A 17682-nucleotide genomic window follows, 5' to 3' on the forward strand; every position below is an offset into this window, starting at 1 on the left:
AGTCAGTAGGGAATGGGACGTACTACGTCATTGTTTGGACGCGCCTCCATGCTGGCAATATGATTCACTTCCGGGTCGGCAGACTCAATGCGGATTGTAACGTGTGGTCGTGCTAAGCTAACTCTTTCGGTGTTTTAGAAAGAAATTATGGGTGTGTATTGTTGTGTTACCGGGTGTAACAGCTTCTCCTACGCCTAAAAAAAGGGCGAGGAAAACTGGACTCACTTTTCACCGTTTTCCTGCATGGAGGACCAAATATCAGATCACGAAGGCACGACTGATGGCTGGATTGCAGCGGTTCGTCGGAAAAGCATTTCTTATGATCATATTTCTGCTGGAATGAGAGTATTCCCCTCATCTCTACTCTTGTAAGTTGAACGATTTATCCGTTTTGGTTTCAATCCGGTTTTTTTGTTGTTGTTTTTTTTACTGTTGTGTAAATCTGCCTCGGTAGCAATGCTAACCTACTCCTCCTCCTCACCTACCTGTTGTGTTACTAGGAAAACCTGCATATGAAATGCTGACAACACATCCCGATTGGTCACCATTGGTCACCATATCTCTTCTTGGGTTATTCTGAGGTCAAGCGCACCACATCGGAGCGTTATGAGAGGTTGGAAAGGCGAAGAGTGCACGCTGAAACTTCAGTTTGCTCTGCTCTTACAAACACGATCCCAAGTGTTGTTGTGAAAAGTCAATAAAATATGAATACCAAAACATGACTTGAACAACTTCTTGACAAACTGTAACTGCTTGTTGTTTACTTCAGGTCTTAATAATAAACAGGTGTAATAATTACAAAGTCAGGTGACTTAATTTTGTTATTCTATTTGGAATATGCATTGACAATTTTTGGACAGTGTTGTAGACAAGAACTGGGACTGATAAGTTGCAATAGATTTATTTCAAGTAATGCAATTTCTCCAATACGATATTTTAATTGACAGTTTAAAATCTTTAAATTAGTGCAAACAAAGCCCACCCTCTGACGGTGGCAGCAAATATTATATAATTATAAGTAATACACAAATACAAGATCACAATAAACGTGTCTTTGTCAAAGCAGTTTAAAACCCTATTTACTGGCCTTGGGTAAATTGCCAGACAGGATAAATATGTGCTTTAAAGTTCTTGCATTTCCATTTTAAGTATTGCAAGTACTAGTCTCCAACACAGTATTTGAACTGACAGTTTAAAATCCTTTTAGTACAAAATGGCCCACACTCTGGCAGGGGACAGCAAATATTATAATACATAATACATTATAAAAAGCTATATACTATATAAATACAAGAGCACAACAAAACCTGTATTTTTTCAAAGCAGTTAAAAAACATCCAGTGGCCTTAGGTAAATAAAGGTGTAAAAATATGTACTTTACAGTTCTTGCATTCCTATTTTAGGTATTGCAACTTTTCCAACACTATTTGAATTGACAGTCTAAAGTCTCCATAAGTGCAAATAAGAATATTATAATTTAAAAATAATAATAGAATATATAAATTCAACATTACAATGAAACGTGTCTTTGTCAAAGTGGTTTAAAAAAAAATAATAATAATAATACGTCACTGGCCATAGTTAAATAGCCAGGCAGAATAAATATGTGCATTACAGTTCTTGCATTTTCACAAGTTAAAAGCTCGCAGTTCATCGACGAGAAGGGCAGACCCAGATGGCGTCTGCAGCAGGGGCTTGTTTGAGTCCGACACAGGACAAATGGAACCACTCCATTGAACAAATTTTCTTTGTCAAATGATCCAAGAAGAGAGATGGTGACAAATCGGGATGTGTTGTCAGCAGGTTTACCTAGGAACACAACAGGTAGGTGGGTCGTAGTAGGCGAGCATTGCTACCGAGGCAGATTTACACAACGGTGTAAAAAAAGAAAAACGTATTGAAACCAAAAGTGGATAAATCGTTCAACTTACAAGAGTAGAGATGACAGGAACACACTCTCATTCCAGCAGAAATATGATCATAAGAAATGCTTTTCCGACGAACCGCTGCAATCCAGCCATCCGTCGTACCTTCGTGATCTGATATTTGGTCCTCCATGCAGGAAAACGGTGAAAAGTGAGTCCATTTTTCCTAACCCCTTTTTTTTGTCGTAGGAGATGCTGTTGCACCCGGTAACGCAACAATAAGCACCCATATTTTCTTTCTAAAACACCGAAAGAGTTAGCTTAGCACTACCACACGTTACAATCCGCATTGACTCTGCCGAACCGGAAGTAAATCATATTGCCAGCATGGAGGCGCGTCCAAACAGTGACGTAGTACGTCCCATTCCCTGTTCGCGCCGTCTCTGTGACCACTTTGCCTTAAATTTGAGGTTGCATCGCCGGTATGTATTGTTTAACTGTGTGTACTTCAGTACAAAACAGTGAGACAGATTCACTTAGCATGAAACTTGTGATATGCTAATTACCCACGAATTAGAAGGTCGGGAAAATGGCGTCTCGGGCGCTCTGCTAATTGTTTATTCATATTTTCATACGCAGTTTGCTACAGATAGGGCAGTACATATGTGATTTCATTTGTTGTGCATATTTGATTGAGTTGTTTTGTCTGTTTTCTTTTGTTTCACCCTTTTGAGTGTTAAAGGGTATGAAAACGAAAAGTGGGTGTGAGACATCAATAGAACCGATATGTGCCAAGATAACAAACATTGATAAAGTTACCCAAAAAAATCAATCACATTAATGAGCAATTATCGAAAATAGATCGAAAATGACGAACATTTCCGAAAGTGTTCCGGAAACAGCCGAATGGGGCGGAGACGTCATAACAAGGAAACAAAAGGTCAAGGCAGGTGCCATCGTTGTTTATCGACGAGAGAGTTGCATTCGTGTTTTATCAAAAAATCGCTAAAATGGTTAAAACCTGTCATGCTGTGTGGTTTACAAATAGCCATTTGTCACAATGTAGTACCCATGAGTTCCCGAACGCGAGAAAATGAGCTGGACTACGCAGACAATGAGTAAAGTTCGTCCACTCCACTCCACTGCAGGCAATTCCTTTGGATCGTTTATCCAGCTATCAGCTGCGACTTTGTATGGGCAGATTTGCAGGCCAATACACACTAATTTTAAGTCGTATCGCCTCCTCGCGTCTTTCGGCAGTGACTCATGATAATAATAAGTCATGTTTAAGACGTTTTTATGAAAAAAAGATTCAAAACACAGCTGAAATATATGAATTTCAGACAACGTTTGTCTACGGAAGTTTACCTGTGCGTGCCTCCATCTCAAAATGGCGACACGTTGCTATGCAAGATGACGTCATCGTGACATCACGCCGAGTGCGAGAATAAGTAGATAGATGAATGAAAAAATAAAACAGACCCCCCAAAAATTAATGCAGCCTCAACGGGACACAAGCCAGTGTCCTACTTGCGCCGGTCCCAAGCCCAGAGAAGGTAAAAAAAAAAGCCTGCATTGGGGGTGCCCCCTCAAGTTTTCTTGGTGCCCACTCTGGTGGGTAAACCTAGATCCGGGCCTGAAAGGCCATAGTTTGCCTTCTTTGGTCCGCACCAAAATACATTTGGTTCGCACTAGGGCTAAACGATACAGTAGTACCTCGACATACGATCGCTTCGACACACGATCTTTTCGACATCCGACGTAAAATTTGACTCGCCATTTGTTTCTACATCCGACGACATGCTCGAAATAAGACGTGACAGCACCGCAGACGAATGCACGGCTGGTTTTCTTGTGTGAGAAATCAACACAGGTTTCAAAAAGGTTGGTACAGGTGGTGAAACAAGGAAAAAGGTGACGCTTACCTTCTAAATGAAGATGCAAATTTTAGAGAAATATGAGCATGGGGTGCGCATCCGTGAACTGGCTCAATAATACATCTCCATGGTCCTCCTCCGACCACCAGTCAAGTTAAGTTGACAATTATTATTGTGGTTACCAGTGTTGTTAATAACGGCATTAGAATATAACGGCATTACTAACGGCGTTATTTTCATAAGTAGTGAGTAATCTCATTAATTACTTTTCTCATCTTGGCAACGCCGTTACCGTTACTGAGGCGGGAAAGGCGTGCGTTACTATGTTGGTTGATTGACGCGAGAAGTCGGGAAAAAGACGGACTCAAGGAGACGAGAGAGCAGAGCAGGAGTGGGGAGGAGGCAAGGGAGTGTGACGCCGTTGCAAACGCGATACTACTATGCTAGGTGGCTCCAATAATACCTGACTGTAGCTGATAGCCAACAAACTACGCCCACATGATGCTTCGGTAGATATCACATATATACAGATCCAGATGCAAATGACGGACATGCCGGCATTAGCAACATATATAATAAAGAACTAGATGCGTTAGTAAACAGCCACAATCTTAAAGCAGTATATTTCTCATGAAGGCTCTGTTGTAGAGAACCTTTCTAGCGAACCTAAGTCACTTTTTTTCTAAAATACTCCGAAATCATCAAAATTTAACTTAAATCTATCTTTAAATGATGAAACAGCTTTAAAACTTACACATGTCGAAAATAGACGAAGGGAACTAATGCGATAACGGGAGCAATTTTAACAAATTTAACAGTTGATTCACAACATTAAATGACTTTTTTTTCTTTTTTTTTTTTTTCTTTTTTTGAAAAAAACAAAAAAAACAAATTTATCACCAGTTACTTTGTCAAGTAACTAATTACTCTTACATTCAGGTTACTAATGCAATTACTTTTTGGGAGAAGTAATTTGTAACTGTAATGAATTACTTTTTTTAAAGTAAGATTAACAACACTGGTGGTGACATCGCCAAAGAAATCGCCAGCTTTGTCAGGTTTTGATAATTTATTTCAGAACTTATCCAACACAAAACGCCTGCTGTCCGCTGCACATGACCGTGTACTCAGGAAAACATTGAAAGCGAACGTAAACTCAACCGCACCGCTCCTCCCTCTTGTCACGTCAGTCACGCCACGCGGGGCGTTCAAGTGCAGAAAAAAAACATCCGCCACATTCGGACCTGATTTGTTACATTATTACAGGAATTAATATTATAATTATTACGATTTTTATTTATAATTAATTGTTTTGCTATTTGTAATTGCCATTTGTAATAGTACCAGCAGTATTTATTAAGGATTTAGTTTAGGTTTTTAGACTGTGGAACAAATTAATGGAATTATAATGTATTCCTATGGGAAAAATCTGCTTGACATACGACCATTTAAACTTATAAACAAGGTCCTGGAATGAATTAACTTCATATGTAGAGGTACCACTGTATTGGAAAAAAATACACATTGATATTTTTTGGGGGGGGTTGCAATATATTGAGATATATACTGCAATTTTAAAACTATAATTTTCACCATACTTGAATATTTCTGTTTGGGAAGACTGGTTGACTCACTACGACCACATTGTATTCATTAGACATGTCCCGATCTGATCACATGACTGGAAATCAGGCCGATCGCCCCATTTTTCAGCGGATCGGAATCGGGTGAAAGGGATCATGTTTTTAATAAAAAAAAAAAAAAAAAAAAAAAATTACAAAATCTACACTATTCTCGTACAGCCTCTCGCCCTCCCTTCTGAAAAGCATGGCGACCAAACTGTTTCTTAGTCACCAGTACAGTTAGCGTTACTTAAAGTTAACGATGATTGACAGGTTTGTAGCTTTGATCTGGCCAGTGATGCCTCGTTAGCTCTACGTTTAAAGGCATATAAATGTGTTTGTTATGCTTCTTACACAGTCTGAAGTATACTGTGGCAACTCATTCATTGTGTAAGTGAGAGGCTGTTCTCGGCAGCTTAAGCGTCAAAGCAACAAAAAAAACAATTTTTTTTTTTTTTTTTTAGGCATCAGATCAGGCCTTGGTATCGGCATATTCTCAAAATCAGGTGACTAGGACTCTGGTGCAAAAATATCCAATGGGACATCCCTAGTATTCATATAATACCGTTTAATCCAGGCTAAGGAGGTTGATCTGTGAATGATGAAGATTGGTGTATATAGACAGGATACACAAATCCATGTCTCTGCACAATTGCTGCTTTTATGAAGAAAAACCACAAACAACAATCGCACGTCCAGCGAGAGGGCAATTGTGCATGCGCACATTGCGATAGTGATGTTCAAACAATATATTGTGCAGGCCTAGTCCGAATTTTTTAATGCGGTTGCAATTTAAGCAAGCAACCCATGATATGACAACAAACCTACACATTTGCAAAAATCGTTTAATTATTGGACCAAACGGTCCGGGCGGGTTGTCACGGCAGAATAAGGAAGTAAACAATCACAGAGTTCCAGAGTACTGCAAACGTACAAACATAACCATTTTATCCAATTACAAGCGTTTGGAAATTTGGGCATGATGGGCCTTTAATGCCATGTTCATTTTACAAGGGCAGTAGACATTCCACTCCTCATTGTTCCATGTTGAACACTGACACATATTAGCCAATGTACTGTTAACCACAGACAGTGATGCTAACCATACAACATTTCCTTGCTACGGAAGCCTGTTATGTGCAAAAAGGTATGCTATTTCAGCTATGGTCCGGACCAGGGTGCGGTCGCTTTCACACCTATAGCAAACCGCGCAACGGTCCGCCCGGAAGCGAACCGAGACCAACTCTTTGACAAGGTCTTGGACCGGCTGTTTGGTCCACATCAGAGTTCGCTGGTTTGTATTCACACCAGTCCAAAGGACGCACTAAGCCTAAAACGATATATCGTTTAAACATCGCAATCGCAATGTGCGCGTGCGCGATAGACCCATCGCAAGCACGTGCGATAGTTTTTTTTTTAATCCACATACGCCTTGCTTTCTGCTCTGCGCACAGCCTCACACCCTCCCTCTCCCAGCTCTTTGTTCCTCTCAGTCACTGCGGCACTTGCTTATTAAAGTTAACAATGGCTTTGATCTGGCCAAAGAAGCAGTCTTCACACGGGCATCTGTCAATCATCGTTTAACTTGTTAAACAGTTTCTGCAAGGAAGCCGTGCTGGAACGAATGTGTGTGTGTGTGTGTGTGTGTGTGTGTGTGTGTGTGTGTGTGTGTGTGTGTGTGTGTGTGGAGACGTTGGAGACACATAGAATAAATGCCAGAAGTGATCATGAGGAGTTTGAAATTTCTACATGTCACTCCAAGAGTCACTGCTAAGGTAGATAAACAAGCATTTAATAAAGCCAAGCATTTATCTACTACAGTACTTTATTCATGTTCAAAAATGATTTGGTTGGACAGTTATGTTTAAAACTGATCATAATTATGACATTTGAAGTGCTTAAAAAACATTTATTTATATACATTTTTTAAATCACTTTGGGGGAAAAGTGAGAAGAAAACATGTCTTATATGTATCTCTTTCCAATGCTAAATCTGAATAAATACATTGAGCACAAAAAACACACACAAAAAAAAATAAAAAATTGGGGGGTGGGGGGGGTGCGCTACTTCGCGGTTTTTCACTTATCGCGGCGGGTTCTGGTCCCCATTAACCGCGACAAATGAGGGATCACTGTACACTGTGGTGATGGTGAGTCATCCAAAGTCTTTCCAAACAGCTATTCAAGTCATCTAGTGAAAATTAAAAAAAATAATAATTTTTTTTTCAAATATCGCAATATAATATCGCAATATATTGCAAACCCCCAAAAAATTGCAACAATAGTTTTTTCCAATATCGTTCAGGCCTAGTACGCACCACAAACTTTTAGCTTGGTCTGGACCAAACAGGGCAGGTGTGAGTACGCCCTTCGTTTTGAATCAGTCTACACTACTCAAAGTATTATTCTTAATTGTAATGGCCTTGACCTGGTCTTTATTTGCCTCGACTGTAGTATAAGAGTTTAATGGGTTTTACAAGAAATATGCTAAAACTGATGACGCTCAGAGCAAATGCGGATTCAAATTGAATCCCACGTAATGTTAATGATTTGCGCACATTGTACTGGTAATTGTTCGCAAAACAAAAACGGCTTCATCAGCAGGTCATTGACTCTGTCCACTCTCATTTTCCATTCAAGCCGCACCTGCGAGACACAGCAAACACATCATTCCTCTCATTGACACGGGCACCGAGGCAGCTAGCCAGATACCTAGCTAACCATCATGCAAACCTTTTTAGCCAGCTTTGTTTGTTCACAGCTGAGGCTCAAAGAAAGGCAGCACCGGTGCACTAACGGGCCAGCTTTGACAATTTTCACACAAAGGCAGCACTGTTGGCTAACAGTGAGCGGCCTGTTTCTGGGAGGTTTGCACTGTTCCTGGGGCCCATTTCATGGAACAGTTAGCAAGGCCAAAGGCAACCCGTGGATTGGAGTGATAGTTAAGGCCTTCGAGGCAAAACCTAGGTCTGGGCTTCCAGTTCTCCCCTTGACCCCCTCCACCCTAAACCCCTCAGTTTAGATGCTTTCACAAAGCCAAGTGGGAACACCGGGTGCTGCAGGTGTCCTCTTATAGAGAACTGCATCACATGGGCTGGCTGATGGAGTGAGCTGGCATGTTTGCCCTCACCGCAGGTGTTGGAAAATCTGGACAGAAATGAATTGGGCTAGCAGTATTTTCAAGTATTAGTAAACATCATTTTCATATTGTGAGTTTGTAAATAACCCTCTGCAAATACTGTTAAAATTTAATGATGATGTTGGACGAGGTGTTTGAGTTTGTTTACACTTGGTTTGCATCACACATTGGATTCTGGTTCAGTCTAACAGTAAGGCCATATCCATTACGATATTCTTCGTTGCTTGTTTCATGAGTTTGAACTTTCAAAAATAATGAAGTTGTTCTCGGATTAATTAAAACTTATAATTGGATTTGTTTACCCATCGATGGCTTAACAACATAAGCGGATTTTAAGGGGGAGGGGCCTGGTGGCTGAAAAGTCTTATTGCATGAAATTGACTTTACTATATATATATATATATATATATATATATATATATATATATATATATATATATATATATATATATATATATATGTAAAAGTTTTAAAGCAATAAAACTGCAACAAAATGAATGAAATGAAATGAACAAAAAATTCTAATGGGTCAAAATTATTTTTCGAACACATCATGTGACTAGCACCTTGGACGGTCATTTGCTTTGCATATAATTTTCACATTGAAAAAAAAAAAAAATAGTGGAGGGCAATTTTATTTTTCAAATGATTATTTTCTTTGATTGAAAGTACTTTTTTTTTTTTTTTTTTTTTTTGATTGAAGCAACTTTTTGATTGAAGCAACTTTTTGGGGGATTTACTGATTTAGATACAAATGTCCTACACATAATATGACCCAAACACAAAAAGGATTGCTTCACTCAAAGAAAATTATTAATGAAAAAATTAAGTGTTCAAATGCAAATTTTTCATTCCCAAATATTTTTTTCGCATTCGAAACTCTTTTCTATGATTGAAATTTTTCGTTTTTTGATTGAAGTGATTTTTCTTTTTGAAAATATGTATATTTTTATAAAGCAACTTATTTTTTGATTGAATAATAAAGACAAAAACGTCCTAGCCGAAATGTGGCCCAAACACAAATTAACATTACTTCAATCAAAAAAGTTGCTTCAATCAAAAAAAAAAAAAAGACTTTAATACAAAAAAAATCCATTAAAAAAAAAAAAAAAGCTTTCACATGCATTTTTTTGAGTTCCAAATTTGTTTTTGCATTCAAAAAATTTTTTTTCTATTGAAGTGACTTTTTTTTTTTATTGAAAATGTATATTTTGATTGAGGCAACTTTTTTATACTGAAGCAATTTTTTAAAAATTGAATAATAAAGACACAAATCTACCTCCATATGGCTCTGCCCAGGGGATACTATTTTTGGCTGGGGTAACTACATTGGCACGACACCAGTGGGCGTACCATAATCAACGGATGATGGTCTTGGTGAAAAGTATTGCCTAAGCAGCCTGATTTAGAATTCCCCTCAAGAATGATTGTCAATTTATTATTATAAATATTCCTGTAAGTTAATTTTATTGCTGACACTGCGTTTTGGGGTCATCAGCATGTTGTGCCCCCCTGCCCCAAAAGTAAAACTCCGCCTATGCTTAAAAATCTAAATGAAAATAACCGCTGACACAGATATTTAAGTCAGTTTTTGAACCACTGTGCCATGGAAAATCGTACACTTTCTTGTAATTGATGTAAAAATGTTTTTTGAAAATGAACCTAGAAATGTGCTTTTGCTGAGTTCTGTGTCCAATGGTTGGAAGAGTTCATGTAATATTCTTCCATCAGTAGGTGGCAGCAGATAGCGAAATACTTTGTTTAGTGACGCATCATGTGGACTTGACAGTGGCATTGTGGCTAGCTGCTAGCGAAATTTTAACAGTGACAGCGATGGAGAGGTTTTTGAAAAGAAAAGGTGCTAACTCTGAACTGCACTCTGGACAAGATTCTGATCCAGATGAAGGCCCAATTATGAGTGGCTGCCAAAAGATAGCAGACTGTTTCCTAGCAGAAAGACTCTGGTTTGAGGCAATGTACCGAAAAAGCTATCTTTCTTTTGAATTTACTTTTACCGAGGTTGCAATGGTCAGTGTTGTCATAGATTACTTGAAAAAGTAATTTGATTACAGATTATGCCTTAAAAAAGTTCATTACTGATTAGTTTATTGTGAACGTAACGAAGTTATTTTAAATAATTTATTAGTTACTTTTTACCATTTTTTTCTCCCTTTGCTGCCTCAACATAAGAATTACAACAGGAAAATGTCATCACATATAATCGACTTTCCGATAACTGAATTGAAAGGAAGATCTGAATTTTTTACATAAGGTTAAATTTTCAAGTTAGCGGGGGTTTAATAAGTTGATGGAGTTCATTTCAACCACCATTGAATCGCGCTAGCCTTTCCACTCCCTGAAACTAACACATAACTGACAAACTGCATGGAATTTGTTGAAATGAACTCCACCGACTATGTATGCAGTGCAAAACAATGCATATTTACTGTACAATAATCAACAGATCACAAATGAATTGTGCAATAAACAGTGCAGTAAACTAGGGCTGTCAAACGATTAAAATTTTTGATTGAGTTAATCACAGAATCAAAATTAATTAATCGTAATTGCAATTCAAACCATCTTTAAAATATGCCATATTTTTTACTGTAAATTATCGTTGGAATGGAAAGATAAGACGGATATATACATTCAACATACTGTACATAAGTACTGTATTTGTTTATTATTACAATAAATCAACAAGATGGCATTAACATTATTAACATTCTGTTAAAGCGATCCATGGATGGAAAGACTTGTAGTTCTTAAAAGATATGTTAGTACAAGTTATAGAAATTTTATATTGAAACCCCTCGTAATGTTTTCGTTTTAATAACATTTGTAAAAAATTTCTAACAAAAAATAAGCTGGTGGCTCGCCATTGTTGATGTCAATAATTACACAATGCTCATGGTGCTGAAACCCATAAAATCAGTCGCATCCAAGCGCCAGCAGAGGGTGACCAAACACCAAAAAAACCCACAAGTAACAAGTGGATATGACACTGTGCTGTCATTTTAATCTGTTTGAGAGGGGCATGTGCGTTAAATGTGTCAAATATTTTAACGTGATAAAATAAAAACATGAATAACCACCCGTTAACGCGATATTTTTGACAGCCCTACAATAAACACATACGCCGTACACACACGTGGTCAATTTGGCCACAAAACATTTTGGCAACTAAGCAGTTTACACTCAATCGGACTTACAACACTTCCCAAAGATGCTAAACGAACATGTAGCCTTACGGCATAAATGTGCAACACGAATATGATGTAAACAATGCTCACCGACTTGGAGCGATGACTACCCGCCGTTGCAACGGTAAAGCTACGAAACACCCGCTCATATAGTGGTTTCAACCTATCACTGGAACCCTCCAGAATGAAGGAAAAATACGTTCATTCATGGACCCACAGAGATCAACATTCCCTCGCACATTTCAACAGGTGGCTGCACTCGGCCCCGAATGTACACCCTCGCTCCACATCCCTTTTTAGTCCTAAAACACTTAGCGGGTGTGACTCGAGACCAAAACAGGAAGTAACTATGAGCGGTTACTATGGAAACAAACCTTTGGGAAACTTTCTAACATTTTCTATTGAAAATGCTCTTCGCACATGATTACAATATTCTTCATTTTACATATATTATAAAGCAGGGGTCATGAATTAAAAATCATCTGGGTCCGAAATTAAAAAATCACAACAATCTCTGGTCCGGAAATATTTTTAATGCTTCTTTTTTTCCATAAAATACAAACGTATCTTTACGTGGCCATGCTGATAATTATAACATTCAAAAATGTAAATAAAATATAAAAGGTGCATAAAACTAAAAAAGTACATTAATTGAATCATTAAATAGCAACAAAAGAGCATGTTCAAGACTTTTTTTTTTTTTTTTTAAATTGTGGATCCTGACAGGGGGACTTGCTTTATTTTTTGACAGACCTCTTCTTTTTGCTTTCCATGAAGCAAAGTTTCAGCAAGTGCACTCATACAATCTTTGACAATCGGCGCGTCACTGAAAGACTTTTTGTTTTGACCCAATATCCACGCTATTCTGAGGGAGCATTCATTTGTGCGTTGCTGTGCAGTGAATGAATGAACCATGAGCCTTGAGGTGCGATCATATTGAGCCCTTAATTCTGCTATTTTTTTGAGAACGGATGGCAGAGTTCATAAGGAAAAAAGCTGCGTGCTTCGTCTCATAGTGCCTTTTCAAATTGCTCCTCTTTACAAGCGCCACCGTCTCTGAACAGATGAGCCATAGCGGTCTTGTGATGCCGCCAGGTAAAATGAACAAAAATGTGTTGGTCCACGCCTCCTTAAACACTCTGTTTTCTGCATCAATCTTGCGTAGTTTTGAGCACGCCATTTGCCGTACCTTATTCGCCTCTTCCTCCGACTTCATTCCGCTCAGTTTTTGTCACGCCGCGGAGTCTGGAAAGCGAATGTGAGACATGCTGTTCTAAAAATAACTTTCAAATGCTTCACTCCCGTTGGCTGGCTCACGCACGTCACCGCTAAGGTTTTTGTTTGTTGCCCACTTCCGCACTGCAAACCCGCAGACAAAAATGATTTTTGTTGTTGCAACGTGTATTGGTTGCGACAGCTTGAGATCCGGTCCAGACGGCTTGGGGGTCTGGAACCGGACCGAGGTCCGCGGTTCCGTGACCTCTGTTATAAAGCAATAACAAAATAGTAATGCACACACACTACGGAAACTAACTTAAATCAAGATTACTGGTTTGGAAATGAACGCGTTAAATTGAAACACAGTAATCAGATTAGTTACTGACAACACTGGCAATGATCGCTACTCCATTACAAACACATCCAGGTGTCACACTGAGTAATTGAAAATATGATTGTAAAAGTATTTTTCTTTGTGTTTGTTTTAATTCTTACTCTATATGTGACTTTTATAGTTACTACAGAGATGTTTGCTTTTTTTTCATGAAATGTGTCTTGTCCTGGCTCAAAAAACTTGAAAAAAATACTTGTGTAAGTACTAAGAATGTCTTCATTGAATCAAAAGAATTGCAGCAGGGTCCCCCCCACCTAACCAAATGTGATGTTTATATGGATCCACTCTTATGGAGTGATTTTAAAACTCTTAAATCCTACTGGATTGATTAACACCAGAAGTAAAAGGAATGCAATCTCTTCATCACTACAAACTAGGTTCAAGACAAATAACACATTCATCTTAGTGATTTAGATTTGAGGTTTCACCAGCTGCAACTTTTATTTGTAGCCGTAATTAAAAGTCTTCATTTGCTTCAATGGCATGGGGGAACAGGAAGAGAACGTGTAAGAAAAAGTTGGCGGAAATTAATATACAGTCTTCGCTCCTTCCCTTACCACAGAGTGGGCTTAAAGGCCCCACTTCCTCCTTGATGTCAACCCATAGCCCTGCCGGTCCTGTAGTTTTCAGTTTGGTTTGGACAGAAGAGGCGGCATGGCCTACAGGGGCTGGGAGGACAGGGCCCAGGCTTTCCCACATCACTCACAGCTCTCTGATAGGCGGTCACACAGCCGGGTAATGACAGGGGCAGACATTTAGTATTGAAGTCTCCTCTGCTCCTGTCTGACATCAGTCTGTTAAATATGGGGGATGAGAGCATGGCATGGCCCTTTGGGGAACGTAGCTAGACCTGTCTTAAATACACACAAGTCTGGCTGAGTTGCTTGGTGTAATTCTGTTAAGACAAACATTTGGGATTTAGGATCAGTCCATCATTAAATAGATTAGCAAGAAGGGCGTAGGTTAGCACAGGGACATAACACTACCAACTTTTCAGGATGCTCAAATTGTCCCCACCAACCTTTAAATATATTGTTCTACGTAAAGGACGTCAGCCAAGGTTAGCCCCCCAAATTTTTACCACACCAAATCTGGCACCCTTTGCAAAAAGTTTGGACACCCCTGGCGTAGACCAAACCTACACCCTTGATTAGCAACCACCACAAAAACAATCACAGTTGAGTCAAATTGTTCCACAATATATTGGAGGAGAAATTAAATACTTTTCAACATTTCAATGATTCTTTGTCGTCAGCGGTTGTTATAAAATTATTGCTTTGCATCAAATACCCGCCATACGCGGTTGTCCATATACATTGTATAAATTTTGAGTTCATGACAGATGAACTTGAAAAGCCGTCAAAACAGATTGAGACTAGTAAATGTCAAATGTCATGAGGTAAAAGACCTCATTGTCTTTGTCGATTTGCAACTCAACCGAATAACCAAGCGGCTCAGCAACATTAAAGCGGACCGGTTGCTGCACCTGCATCCACAGCTCATCACACCATTGTGGCATTTAAAGAAAAGGCCTCAGTCAAACACGTCCCCTGACCTTCTGCAGCTAACATAAACTAATTAGGCTGGCTCTGAAAGGAATGGCCCCGCCGTTAGATTAATCAGCCTACGCAGATCTGGACCGCGCAATCCCGCTCCAGCCAGCTCGCCCCGCTGGACCCTCATTATCTCACGTTTTCAAAGGAGCGCCGTGGCAAGGAGGAGCGGGGGCTGCGGGGATGGAGGAACCAGAGGAGGTGGCGGCGGTGCAGGAAGGGGCTTCCCCAGTTCAGACCCGGAAAGGAAATGTCAAGCGTGAAGCTCTGTGAGTGGTCAGTACTGCTCAGTCCAGCGGGCAGCACAGAGGGGGTCTTTGTCCGCCATCACTTAGCACCAATTACAGCCCGTCAAAATAGTTTTTCTGCTGCAGGGCGACGTGTTAATGGGCCCGGCGTTGGGTGTGAGGAGCGGCCTTGTCCACACACACCAACTCGGGGTCAAGGGTTAATAGATCCCCTCTGATGTGGCGGATGAGATTTTTGCAACCTTTAGCTGGCAAGGGAATGCCAGGACAAAGCCTGGAGAATGTGATACAATTAGGCGGACAGCTAGCCATTCTGAATAGAGTGGGCCGCGGATAGCTGCGCTAGCTAGGACCAGATGGGCAGCTGGACCCCAGCCAAAGTGGTACCAATGAAGGTCAAACTCCATCCCGCATCCATTGAAAGAAACCAGGTGAGGAGCCAAAAATCATCTCGACTGGAGGGCATCCTTTGGAGTGTGAAACAATTAACACTCCTGGGAACCAAACTATGTAACTACTTTCTGGAGGCAAATAAACTCACTTTGTTCACGGGAACAGATCAAAAACCATTCTAGCTTCTGTAGGATTTCCCATCCTCTAACTCAGGGGTCCCCATCTGCTGGGCTGCGGAGCAGTACCGGTCCGTGGCGCATTTGTTACTGGGCCGCAAAGAAATAATTATTTATTAACAACCGCATTCTGGCCGAATCAACCCTGTGCCCCTGCTTTAATACACCAATATCCTTGTCTACTCTAGATATACTATTACAGGATAGATTAGAATGTTGTCATAGAAATCCATTGATTGGACTGCTAGCAGTACATCTTGTTTTGTATATATAAGCTGCGGGTGCAGCACATTTGTTCCCAGAAATAATTAGCCCCCACACGAGCGAAGATGACTGGAAAACAGACGTCTTTGGAGCGATTGTTTTACGGCGAAAAGGGCACCTGACGAGCCAGAAGATGAGCCTACAACGTCGAAGACCCATGAACGAAGGAGTGGATTTGTGACCCGTTTATGAATGAACCGAGTGATTCAAGCATGTCTGTGCAACAGGAGGATCAGCTTGAAGAGATCGCAAATGACGGTGACCTTAAACGTACATTTGAGACAACTACTCTACCGAGGTTCTGGATTAAAGTCATTCCGGAATATCCTGACATCGCTACGAGAACAAACGAGAGCAAACCTTGCTACAATTTCCAACATTGTATCTTTGTGAAGTGGGCTTCTTAAGCAATGATTAACGACACGGCGAAGTCGTTAACGGTGAGAGAGTGGTGTGCAGTTGTTGTGTGCAGCTAACATGGCAGAACAACTTTTCTACATGTCCATCCCTGATCAAACGTAATTTAATATTCCTTTCTTTTAAGAAAGTTTGTAGTGTTTACTTTGGAATCGCTGCATTTGCGGCCATTTTTGACGTAAGACACATGCGCAAAACCGCATAGTTGCAATTTTTGATGGGTTGCAAAGTTTGTCAGAACACTGGTCAGTGAAAAAAAGACCCAAATAACACCGGTCCGTGGTGCAAAAAAGGTTGGGGACCCCTGCTCTAACTTCACAGCTTTTTCATAAAGTCTCTATTGCAGGGATGTCCAAACTTTTTGCAAAGGGGGCCAGATTTGGTACGGTAAAAATGTGAGTGGTCGACGTCCTTTACGGAGAACAATCTATTTAAGCAAATTTTAGCAAGCCATTCTGTGCGTCACTTTTGCTTTATTTTTGTTTTTAAATAATAATTTCAACAATCTCACAACTAGCCTTTGTGGTGTTCTCTTTTGACTCTCGGGCTCTTGCGAAATACTGCTGCTGTGAAATTTAGCTAGCCTCAAGTTTCTTCAATTTCTTCAATTTTTCGCGGCGTACCTTCCCTGTAATCTTGTCTAGGGCTGCAGCTATCGAATATTTTAGTAGTCGATTAATCGATGGTCTACTTAGTTCAAATAATCGAGGAATGAAAAATTAAAATACCTGAGCTGAGCCTCAACCGGTGTGTATATATATATATATATATATATATATATATTTTAAATGAGGATCAATGTACATCAAAAGAACAACTTGCTAACTTACATAGAAAAAGTCAGCTAGCTTAAATGCTATTTTTTTTATTTTTATTACAATGCTCTTAACAAATGGCTCAGACACAAATTCCCACAAAAAACGGCTAAATATACCTATAAACTAAATTAAGAAAGCATTAAAAAACATGAGCTCAAACAAAAACTTAGCTTATGTTGGTCTTAACAGGGAGCAGTTGGATTCAGCCATGTGAAAAGAGGCAGACCAGAGGGCAGTGTATCCACCCTCATCAATAAAACTAATTGCAAACACTTTCAAAATAAACCATTAAAACGGCACTTTAATTGAACAAATACTCGAAGCAACAAAATTTAATTCGAATATTTTTTTTGTAATCGAATACTCGAGTTCATCGATTAATCATTGCAGCACTAATCTTGTCATACCTGTCTTGTTTGGTAATATCGCCTCACATTGAACTCTAAAAACAGCTACTGTCTCTGCAAATGAGGCAGACACAGTTGTTACGTA

The 17682-nt window shown here is 39.6% G+C and overlaps 1 protein-coding gene across 2 annotated transcripts in view; it reads left to right on the forward strand.

The window, feature by feature from the left end:
- plcb1l (phospholipase C beta 1-like) overlaps window positions 1-17682 on the forward strand; it is a 480463-nt gene that overhangs the window by 30673 nt on the left and 432108 nt on the right. The gene's annotated exons all lie outside the window — the stretch shown is intronic.

This window comes from Corythoichthys intestinalis, chromosome 19, assembly GCF_030265065.1.
Source record: "Corythoichthys intestinalis isolate RoL2023-P3 chromosome 19, ASM3026506v1, whole genome shotgun sequence".
Lineage (NCBI taxonomy): Eukaryota > Metazoa > Chordata > Actinopteri > Syngnathiformes > Syngnathidae > Corythoichthys > Corythoichthys intestinalis.